Genomic DNA, 10,948 nt, shown 5'->3' on the forward strand with positions numbered 1-10,948 from the left:
GAATTCCAAGTGATGGACATTACTCCCGCATACAGCTGTCTCCTCGGCCGACCTTGGATTCATGATGTGAAAGCTGTTCCCTCTACGCTCCACCAAAAAAGTCAAATTCATAGTGGGTGACAAGCTGGTGACTGTACAAGCTGAAGATGACATACTCATCAGCAAGCCATCTGCCATACCTTATGTGGATGCAGCAGAGGAAGCTCTAGAGACCGCCTTCCAAGCATTGGAGATTGCCAATGTTGAAACGTTTCCCCGAGAAATGAAGAAGGTAGCCCATATGCTCACCAAGAACGGATACTTGCCTGGACAAGGACTTGGCAAGGATTCCCAAGGAATTCCCGAGCTACCCATTATCAAGGATAATCCGGGGAAACAAGGGTTAGGATACAACCCTAATAAAGATCAAAGGACGAAGAGGAACCAAGATCCTTCTCGACGTTCTTTAAGCCAGATCTTTAGGAAGGCCGGTTCACAAGCGTCAAGGCCGGTCGTCGTCATCAAGTGCTCTTCTCCTTCCGATAGGGATGTATAGACCTGATGACTATTAGAGATTACTCCTCGGGGACAGCCCGACCCTCGAGCCTCGATAGGGCACATGTTTCCATTATGATTATAATAAAATCATTCTTTATTATTTCTTATTGCTTCTTTTCTTGCTTGCAATAAAATTCTAGACCACATTATTTTAACCCTGTTTGAATAAACATGAATGAGGTTAAAATCGTCTTAATAACAATAAACCCGCATCATTTTTATGTGGAAGTGTGTATGACAACTTGGAGCACCTTTCCTTGGCCTCGACAAGTGCCATCATGGATAAAAAGAAATCCTTTAAAATAAAAGAAGCTCGGCAGGAAACCCAAAAAGGGGGCTGCGCAAAAATAAGAGCAAAAGACCCGCTAGGAATCCCACGAAAGGGTGACCTAGGCAAGAGTTAGGGTTGCAAAAATAAATAAAAACAAAAGTCCACTAAAACGCCACAAAAGGGTGTTTTAGGCAAAAATAAGGACAATCAAAAAAAAAAAAAAAAAAAATAAATCCATGATGGTACCACGAGCCGAATTCAAGAAAGGTTCAAGGGAAGCTATCTAAGTTGTCAAATCACAACGTCAATAATAAGACTTCCTTAACTTCATAAGTGTTTAATCAAACAAGCCTAAACACATAAGCCTACCTTGGCCAACCATTCTTACAAAAACCATTTTTGAAAAAATAAATCCCCTCTAAAACACAAACTTCAGAACAAAAATATCTTTCCTTTCTTTTCTCTCTTGTCCCAAACGATTTTAGGATAATCTAGTGGAAACATGGAGATATAGTGGTCAATAGGAGGGTTGACATGTCTTCTAAAGGAAGGGGAGAATCACTGGGTTGATGACACCAATCTCGATATAACACGCATCATTCCTCGGTTACAGAAATCGGCAGCGCACAGCCCGTCTGGAGGAATGGCAAAATTCAAACAGAGAAACGCATCGGTTAATTCTTTTGAAAAAATAAATCAAATAGAATTAGGTGCATCATACCGCATACATGCATACAGATGATAGGTGTACTGGAAGATCACTTATTCTCTGTTTATTGAAAAAACAAAACAAACAAAAAAAACAAAAAAACAAAAAAATATAAACTTCAGAAAAAACAATGCGCCCGTATCATGTTCAGTACACCCGTTGATAGAAGAAGTAGGAGAAATGAAGATGTGAACTCCTCCAAGCTTTTTCTAGGCACGGATCTTCTTCAAAGGAGATGGAGACCGAATGAATGGAAGCTCAAAATGGATGAGGAATGGCGGATTAGAAGACCGAATCCATAGAAGGAAGTATCCAAGCTCAAGCTACAAGGGATTGCACACTTCAAAGGGAAGGAAACTAGGTTTTCCTAAGGAATTTGAAGGCACTCTCTAAAGCTCTCTCTCTTGGAATTTCGGTGACTCTTGAATGGCTGAATACAATTCAGATATCTCATATATTCAAAAGTGGTTACAATGTGTAGGAGAAACACTTTAAGTAGGGACGGTTTTGGCACCTAGACTAAACTACACAAGTTGGCGCCTAAAATTTGAATTCAAATTGGAAATTTGAATTCAAATTTTGGTGCACATGGGTGTGGCCGTGAGTTTAGGTATCTAATGTGCATCTAGGTCTGATTTGAGAGTCATTTAGGGTTAATTTGAGTGTCACATGTTCAGCCACCAATTGGTGCAAAACATGTGACTCAAATGTAACTTAAATGGCTTCCAAATTAAACCTAATTTAACCTAGTTAACCTACTTTAGTATTTCTTGTATTTTCCTAATCTAATGACCTAAATACAATGGTCAAACAAATACAATGGAAAGGAAAAATTACAAGAATGAAAATGAGCCCAATATTGGGTACCAAAAGCCCAAAGGCCCATGAAGCCCAAAACTAGGCCCAACAAGCCAAAAACCTAAAATGCTACTCTATGTGGTCCAAAATACAAGACCAAAATATATGATACCTATACTAACATGATGTATACAAAACATATGAAAATAGCTATAACAAAATATGGCCCATGAAAAGTTCAACTTGGGCCTTCCTAGGCCCATCGGGCCCAATGGGCCCTGACTGGCCCAAACCTTCATGTCTAGCCAACTCCTCTTGGATCTTTGAGTATGTCACCTCTTGCACTCCAAAGCATGATTCCATCATCCCCTCCCTCTTGAAAAGGATTTGTCCTCAAATCTCGAGGATGAATGGAAGAAGAAAAATTAACACCTACATATAAAACATGCAAGGAATAAGAAGTAACATGGTAAGAGAAAAGATCATGGATCCTAAGAGGAGTCCTAGTATCTAACCTAACAAAGAAAGATAAAATATTAGACTCTCTAAAAATAGGCTCCTCTTCTAAGCATAACCTAGAAGTAAAACCTAAAAATGTAAGAACACTATGACTAAGACAATGAAAAGACTGATTTTTAAACACTACAATATCTTGCCTAAAGTACCCTAAATGGTATCCTAGGCTTTTCCTAAAATATAAACATAATACTCGTACAGAATAACTGAGCCTGGAGAGGCTTGCCGAAATAATACTCGTACAGAATAACTGAGCCTGGAGAGGCTTGCCGAAATAATACTCGTATAGAATAACTGAGCCTGGAGAGGCTTGCCGAAATAATACTCGTACAGAATAATTGAGCCTGGAGAGGCTTGCCGAAATAATACTCGTACAGAATAATTGAGCCTGGAGAGGCTTGCCGAAATAATACTCCCGCATCATACAGAATAATTGAGCCTGGAGAGGCTTGCCGAAATAATACTCCCCCAATTGTACAGAATAACTGAGCCTGGAGAGGCTTGCCGAAATAATACTCCCCAGAGACTTCGCAGCTTGCACTCTTGGGCCGAATCCCCAGTGAAAGCTATCAAAGCAAGATCAGTAAGATTCCCCAATGGAAGCAATGATCATCCAAACTCAATATCCGAGTCAAAGGACTCAGACTTCCTCAGTGGAAGATAGCTTTCCAACTCAAGCGACGAGTGAAGCTAAGCCTGCAGAGGCTTTCTAAATAATACTTTGGGATACATAAAGTCCTCAAATCCCCATTCGCCTACTCAGAGGCATTCTTTCAAAGAAAATCCAAAAAGATCAATACCCATTCCCCAAGCGGAATTTGGTATTCAACCAATCATTGAACGTCAAGATGATCCGCCTAACAGAAGAGGCCAATCAAGATCAAAACGACAGAATCCCCCAGTGGATAACAGCCTACGCAGAGGCAATAAAACCAGAAAATCAAAAAGAGTCACCCGAATAAGGATAACCGGGATACTCCACCACCGTCGAAAGGACGTCAGCCAACCATAAGGCACCGCTCACATCAGAAAGAGCATCTTTGTGTCTGCACCCCCAAGGAATCAGAAATTCCCCAATGGGCACCAACTACGCAATGGAAAGTTGGGACACAAGAACCTATGAGTAACTGCACATCCCCTAGACGGATCCCTGCGTTATCCAGCCCTCAGTGGCACAAAAATCAAAAACAATCGTCGAAGCAGCATCGTGGACTGTGGAGACAAAATCATCACAAATCCCTGGAGAGGGCAAACTCACACTTCCACCGTCGTCACAAACACGGAGGTATGCAGCTTCTGGCTCAGGCGTCGAGCGAAGCTAACCCTGGAGAGGGCAAACTCACACTGCCACCGTCGTCACAAACACGGAGGTATGCAGCTTCTGGCTCGGGCGTCGAGCGAAGCTAACCCTGGAGAGGGCAAACTCACACTGCCACCGTCGTCACAAACACGGAGGTATGCAGCTTCTGGCTCGGGCGTCGAGCGAAGCTAACCCTGGAGAGGGCAAACTCACACTGCCACCGTCGTCACAAACACGGAGGTATGCAGCTTCTGGCTCGGGCGTCGAGCGAAGCTAAGCCTGGAGAGGCGGGTACTCACGCTACCCCGTCGTCACAAACACGGAGGTATGCAGCTTCTGGCTCGGGCGTCGAGCGAAGCTAAGCCTGGAGAGGCAGTACTCACGCTACCCCGTCGTCACAAACACGGAGGTATGCATGAGCCTGGAGAGGCGACGACTAATACTCAACCTGGAGAGGCTACTCAACAATTTTCCACCGGAAGACACTACAAGTCAGAAGGATGGCCTACTCCCCGGACAATTGGGTCAACTCCTTTACTTGTCAACCGGTACACCAAAAAGCCGTTTGACTAAGTAAAGGGGGGGTAGCTGTAGACCCCTAAAATTGTCCGGGTCGGAAATAAGACTCGAAGACTCTCAAAGATCGAAGGGAAGTCAGCCAGAAGGACTCCTAGAAGACCATAGGATGACTATCTGTAGGTTTAGAGTAGCTAAACATAAGGAAGTGGGAAGATTGGAGCTCAATACGGCCTCCTTGGAGTTCAGAACGGCCGTACTGCACATTTTGAACTACAATACGGCCGTACTGAAACCAATACGGCCGTATTGAAGTTTTTGAACTTCAATACGGCCGTACTGAATTCAATACGGCCGTATTGAAGTTCAAAACTTCAATACGGGCCGTATTGACACCAGGGGCCGTACTGCGCCTCACCCCTATAAATAAGACGTCATTTGGACGTCATTTGACACTTTTCCACACTTCTTGGACTCTCTTCTTGAGTATTCTGGGGTTTTTGAGCAGTGTTCTGCCCTAGAATTCTCTCTGAGAGCCGATCCGACGAAGTTCTTGAGTTCTGAGCATTTAGCTTGAGAATTCGAACTAGTCGAAGGGAAATATTTTTGATTTCCATAGTAAAGATTAATTTTTAGGGAAGGAGCGAGCGAGCGTGTAGTGGGAGGGAGCGCCAAAAAGCCTCCTAACATTTGAATATATAAAAGCACGCTTCAAAGGTTTCTTCTTCAAAATCCTTCCTTTTACTGCTTTCTGATTGTTGCATCGCATGTTTAAATTATTCATCATGTAAATATTCCGCTTATAATCGTTTATAATAAATAGGGGTAATTTAGTAGTTTTACATTGTTATTTATGAAATAATCCGTCATAGGGAACCCGAAAGGGGCGTTGTGGGGTGCTAACACCTTCCCCGCACGTAACCGACTCCCTTACCCAACTCTGGTTGTAATGGCCAAGGTCGATTTGCGAAAATCAATTGCCTTATCCCTTTTTCCAATGTTTTGAGTAAAACATTGGTGGCGACTCCAAAGAACCCTTCTTTTTGCGAAAACCACTAATCCATGGAGGGTCCCGCTTGGGATTAACGTGGATTGGTGAATCATTTAATAAAATTGTTAGTTCGATGAGGTCTCAGTTTGAGAATAAGTCGTTCTAACAATCCATCATTTTCCAAAACATTAAAAAGAGTCCGACCATCGTCGCGAATGCCAAGGTCCGTTTCGGCGGGTGGCGACAATCACATCTCAAAGGAATTTTGTTCAATTCAGTTCTATAATCTTTTAGTTGTTGTTTCATCTAGAGGATTTGTGCACAACAGCTGCCAGCGACTATGTATTCAGCCTCAGCTTTACTTAAAGCAACACATGCTTGCTTTTTGTTATGCCATGAGACAAGTGCACATTCAAGTAGGTGACAAGTACCACTTGTACTCTTCCTATCAAGTCTACACCCAACATAGTCTAAATCTAAATATCCTATTAGACTTAGTGAGACTCCTTTTGGATACCATAGTCCTACATTTGTTGTTCCTCTTAGATATTTAAGAATTATTTTAATAGATTTCATATCAGACTCTTTTGTATTTGCCTGAAATCTTGAACACAAGCACACAACAAACATTATATCAGGTCTACTAGCTATCAAATATAAAAGTGATCCAATAATACCTCTGTATTTTGAGTTGTCAACAACTATCCCTTTCTCATCCAAGTCAAGATTGCATGAGTTTGATATTGGTGTTGCAGCCTCCTTACGCCCTTCCATACCAAAAATTTTTCAATAGTTCATTGCAATACTTGCTTTGACTTATAAAGATTATATCACTCATTTGCTTAATTTGTAACCCCAAGAAAAATGTAAGCTCTCCTATCATGGACATCTGAAATTCACCCTGCATGGTCTTAGCAAATTCTTTACATAGAGAGAGATTAATAGATCCAAAAACAATGTCATCCACATAGATTTGAACTGTATCATTCTTAAATTTCTTTACAAACAATGTATTATCTACTTTACCTCTAACATAGTCATTCTCAATCAAAAATTTGCTTAGTCTATCATACCATTATCTTGGAGCTTGTTTCAAGCCATAGAGTGCCTTTTTAAGTTTATACACATGATTTGGATATTTAAAATCAACAAAACCAGGTGGTTGCTCCACATAAACTTCTTGTATGAAACCATTTAGAAAAGCACTCTTTACATCCATTTGGTATAGCTTGAAGTTCATTATTGAAGCATAAGCTAGTAGCAATCTAATGGCTTCTATCCTTGCTACAGGGGCAAAAGTCTCATCATAATCAATTCCCTCTTCTTGATTATTGATGTTGTGTATTTTACTCGTATTTTAGCACTTTAATTCACAAGAATTCATAGCATAATCATGCATATCTTTCATGTTTTTAATAAATTTTTATATCATTTTCCTATTTTATGCTTTTCTTGGTATGTGTTGTGTTTTCTCTAAGCAGGATCAAGATTTAAGAATTAAAGAGGAAATGCTGAGCTACAGGGAAAATCACGGCCGTGATTCTAAATCACGCCCGTGATTCACCAGAGAAAATCACGGTCGTGATTCCCAATCACACCCGTGAACGCCACTGACCCTTCATAGATGTGCTCCAGAGAAGATCACGGTCGTGATTCTCAGTCACGGCCGTGATTCACTTCGCGTCCCAGCTGTTTAAGTTTTATGTTTTTATTTTTATTTTATCTTTGTAATTTTTATCTTGGTAGTTTTACCTTTTTACCCTTTTAGGTTATAAATTAGATTAGGTTAGCCTAGAACGGGGTTGGTTCGAGAGACAGTTTTCTAGTTTTTGACACTTGGAGAAGGTTGGGCGCCTGTGCCATCGACTCTAAGGTTTACTTTTCTTTTATTCTTTTCTTCTTGGAGAACTACTATGAACTCCTGTGAGTAGTTTCCCTTTTTCTGGGATCAGGGCTTAGCCTCTGAGAACCTCTTTATTAATGCACTATTCAGTTTCTTAATTTTATTCCAATTCTTGATCTGTTCTTTTATATTTTATATATGAACTTTAATATTATTGTTTTCATAATAACATTAATTAAGGATGAACTGAGAGGAGAACTTGATTATAATTATGATAAACAATTAATCTTAATTTTCATAATCATAGATAATTAGGGATGAACTGAGAGGAGAACCTAATTATCGGAACCTAAAGGAATAGACTTGAGTGTTAAATCACGAGAGTAGATTTAAGCTTTCGAGGAGCAATAGATTAACAAAGATCTTAACGGGTTTAATTGAACGTAATTACCACGAGAGTAGGGATTAATTTTAATTAAACACGTCCTCGTAGCCTGAGAAGGTGCAAGGATTAAATTAGGTTAAGACTACCTTCAAGATGGAATAGAATTAATTAATGAAAATAATAATTCAATAATGTTGGAACTCTTTGTGCGAACCCTAGATTCCCGGAAATCTCCTTATCTTATCTTAAAGTTTTATCTTATTCATTAATTGCATTACTATCTCTTTTACCATCAAATCTGATCTTATCATCTCAAAACAGAAATTCCATCTGTTTTAAAATTCAAATTAAAATACTAGTAATTCTAGGTCAAACACGTAGTCCCTGTGATTCGATATTTATTACTTGACGACAACCGTACACTTGCGGTTTTCCATACAACAAGTTTTTGGCGCCGTTGCCGGGGACTACGTCTCTTGATTTAAATTACAATTATTTTAATTCGAATTTAAAAAAAAAAAAAAAAAATTTAAATAAATAAATAATTTTTTTTAGTGTTTACTTCTCCAATTCAGATTTCACGGGCCACTTTCTTCTTTTTTTTTTTTTGCAGTGCTTTAGGGTTAATGCAAAAGAGATCTCTACGTCTTGGGAAACCAACACCACTTGATCCTGAGATTGAAATAACTCTCCTGAGAAGGAAAAGAAACCTTTCTAGAGAATTTGCCATGGCTGCACAACGAGATAATTTACCGCTTCGGGATTACTCTGCACCCATAGCTCGTGGGATACCTGGAGGGGAGATGCAAACTGGAGCTACTGTACCAGCTTCTCTGGTGAATATGCTCAAACAGAACACCTTTAGAGGACTACCATCAGAAGATCCTAATGACCACTTAGAGGGGTTCTTGGAAATCTGTGAGACCCAGCAATTTGATGATGAAGTTTCTAATGGAATGCGACTCCGCTTATTCTCACTCACCTTGAGAGATAAGGCAAAGGTGTGGCTAAGAACAGTGCCTAGAGAAAAGATAGCAACTTGGGAATTATGTGAAAGAGCTTTTCTAGAGAAATTCTTTCCTCCTTCTAAAACTAAAGAATTGAGGAAGAAAATCACTAATTTCCAACAAGGCACTGGAGAGACTATTTATGAAGCATGGGAGCGGTTCAAGGGATATCTTCAAGCATGCCCACAACATGGCTTCAACCGTTGGCTTACCATCCAATTTTTCTTTGAAGGATTGGACCAACAAAGCACCATGATATTAGACTCAGCAGCTGGAGGATCTTTCATGGGGAAACCTATTAATGACTGCATGATTATTTTGGAAAATGTAGCCTCAAATCACAGCCAATACAGTGAAAGAGAAGTCACAGCAAGGAAAGGAACTCCGGGGCGATATGAAGTGAACAATATTGAGTTACTCTTAGCAAAATTTGATACTCTTAATCAAAGGTTAGACAAGATGGAAAAAGCTAAGGTTAATTCAGTGGCTACAAATCAAGTATGTGACCTTTGTAGGGAACAAGGGCACACTGCAGTAGATTGTACCTCAATTTTTACTGGAGAAGAAGAAGATACTACTGAACAAGTGGCAGCTTCTCATAATTTCTATGACACTCCTCGAAGAGAGAAGAGTAATCCATATTCCAACACATACAACCCTGGTTGGAAGAATCATCCTAACTTTTCTTGGAAGAATAACCCAGTTCAAGGAAGTAGCAGTCAGCAACCTAATTTCCGTCCGCCCAATCACTTCATTAATGGGCAAGGAAATCCAGTACAGACACCCTCAATTCAACAAAGTGTTTCAAGATTAGAAAGCCTTATGGAGAATTTTGTCACTAATCAAAAACAGACCAATGATTCAATGGCAAATTCTATTCAAAACCTTGCTGTCAAGGTTGAGAATATTACTCTCCACAACAAGATGCTGGAAAATCAAATTGCACAGTTGATGCCTAGTTCAAGCAATTCTCCAGGTAAGTTCCCAGGTAAAACAGTTGCAAACCCAGCTGAAAATGTTAATGCTGTGACTTTAAGGAGTGGGAAGAAATTAGACGGACCTGTGTCTAATCAAAATGATAATATTGAGATTGATGAAGACGCTTCTCCTATGGTTGAAAAACCTGAAAAAGAGAGATTAGAAAAAGAAAAAGTATCTTCATCAAAGCCTCAAACTGTTTATCACCCTCCAATTCCTTTTCCTCAAAGGTTAGCAAGGACTAAACTTGATAGACAATTTGAAAAATTTTTAAATATGATCAAACAAGTGTATGTAAACATTCCATTTGTAGAAGCTCTACAACAGATGCCTACATATGCTAAATTTCTTAAGGATCTTTTAGCTAACCGAAGGAAATTGGATGATAGAGAGACTGTTACATTGATCCATCATAATTTGCCCAAAAAACTTAAGGATCCTGGTAGTTTCTCTATACCTTGTCTCATTGGAAATCTAAGGTTTGAAAAAGCCTTATGTGACCTTGGGGCAAGTATCAGTTTAATGCCTTTATCAATTTGCAAGAAATTAGATATGGGAGAATTAAAGCCTACAGCAATGTCAATCCAGTTAGCAGATAGATCTATAAAATATCCCATAGGAATTTTAGAAGATGTTCCAGTTAAGATAGGTAAATTTTTAATTCCGGGAGATTTTGTTGTTTTAGAAATGGAAGAGGACAAACAAATACCAATCATACTAGGTAGACCATTTTTGGCTACAGCAGGCGTGATAGTAGATGTCAAACATGGAAAATTGTCCTTATCCATTAATGATGAAACAATGGAATTTAATATTGCTAAATCTGTTAGACAACCTTCTCTTGAAAATATTTGCTGCAGGGTTGATATATTGCCTAAAGACATGGAGGAAGAAGTCATGAGATCTATTTTGAGGGATCCCTTGGAGAATTTTCTAGTTGGAGGAAAGCACATAGATCTTGAGGGGATTCAACCTAATTATGCTTGCTTGATCGATTCAAGTCCCCCGTGTAAAGAAAAAGATCCTCTAGTAGAAAGTCTTCTTGAGTCTTCAACAGATTGGCAAGAAGAAAACTCTCCAAAGTTAGAACTTAAACC

General features: G+C 39.6%; 1 non-coding gene across 1 annotated transcript; it reads right to left on the reverse strand.

Moving 5' to 3' along the window:
• Positions 1–8,963: 8,963 nt before the first annotated feature.
• Positions 8,964–9,070, reverse strand: LOC145953982 (small nucleolar RNA R71). Its single transcript, XR_014431194.1, has one exon. It is a non-coding gene; the product is annotated as a small nucleolar RNA R71 (small nucleolar RNA).
• Between the last annotated feature and the right edge of the window lie 1,878 nt (positions 9,071–10,948).

Source organism: Cajanus cajan, chromosome 1 (assembly GCF_000230855.2).
Source record: "Cajanus cajan strain Asha chromosome 1, NIPB_CcT2T_4, whole genome shotgun sequence".
Classification (NCBI taxonomy): domain Eukaryota; kingdom Viridiplantae; phylum Streptophyta; class Magnoliopsida; order Fabales; family Fabaceae; genus Cajanus; species Cajanus cajan.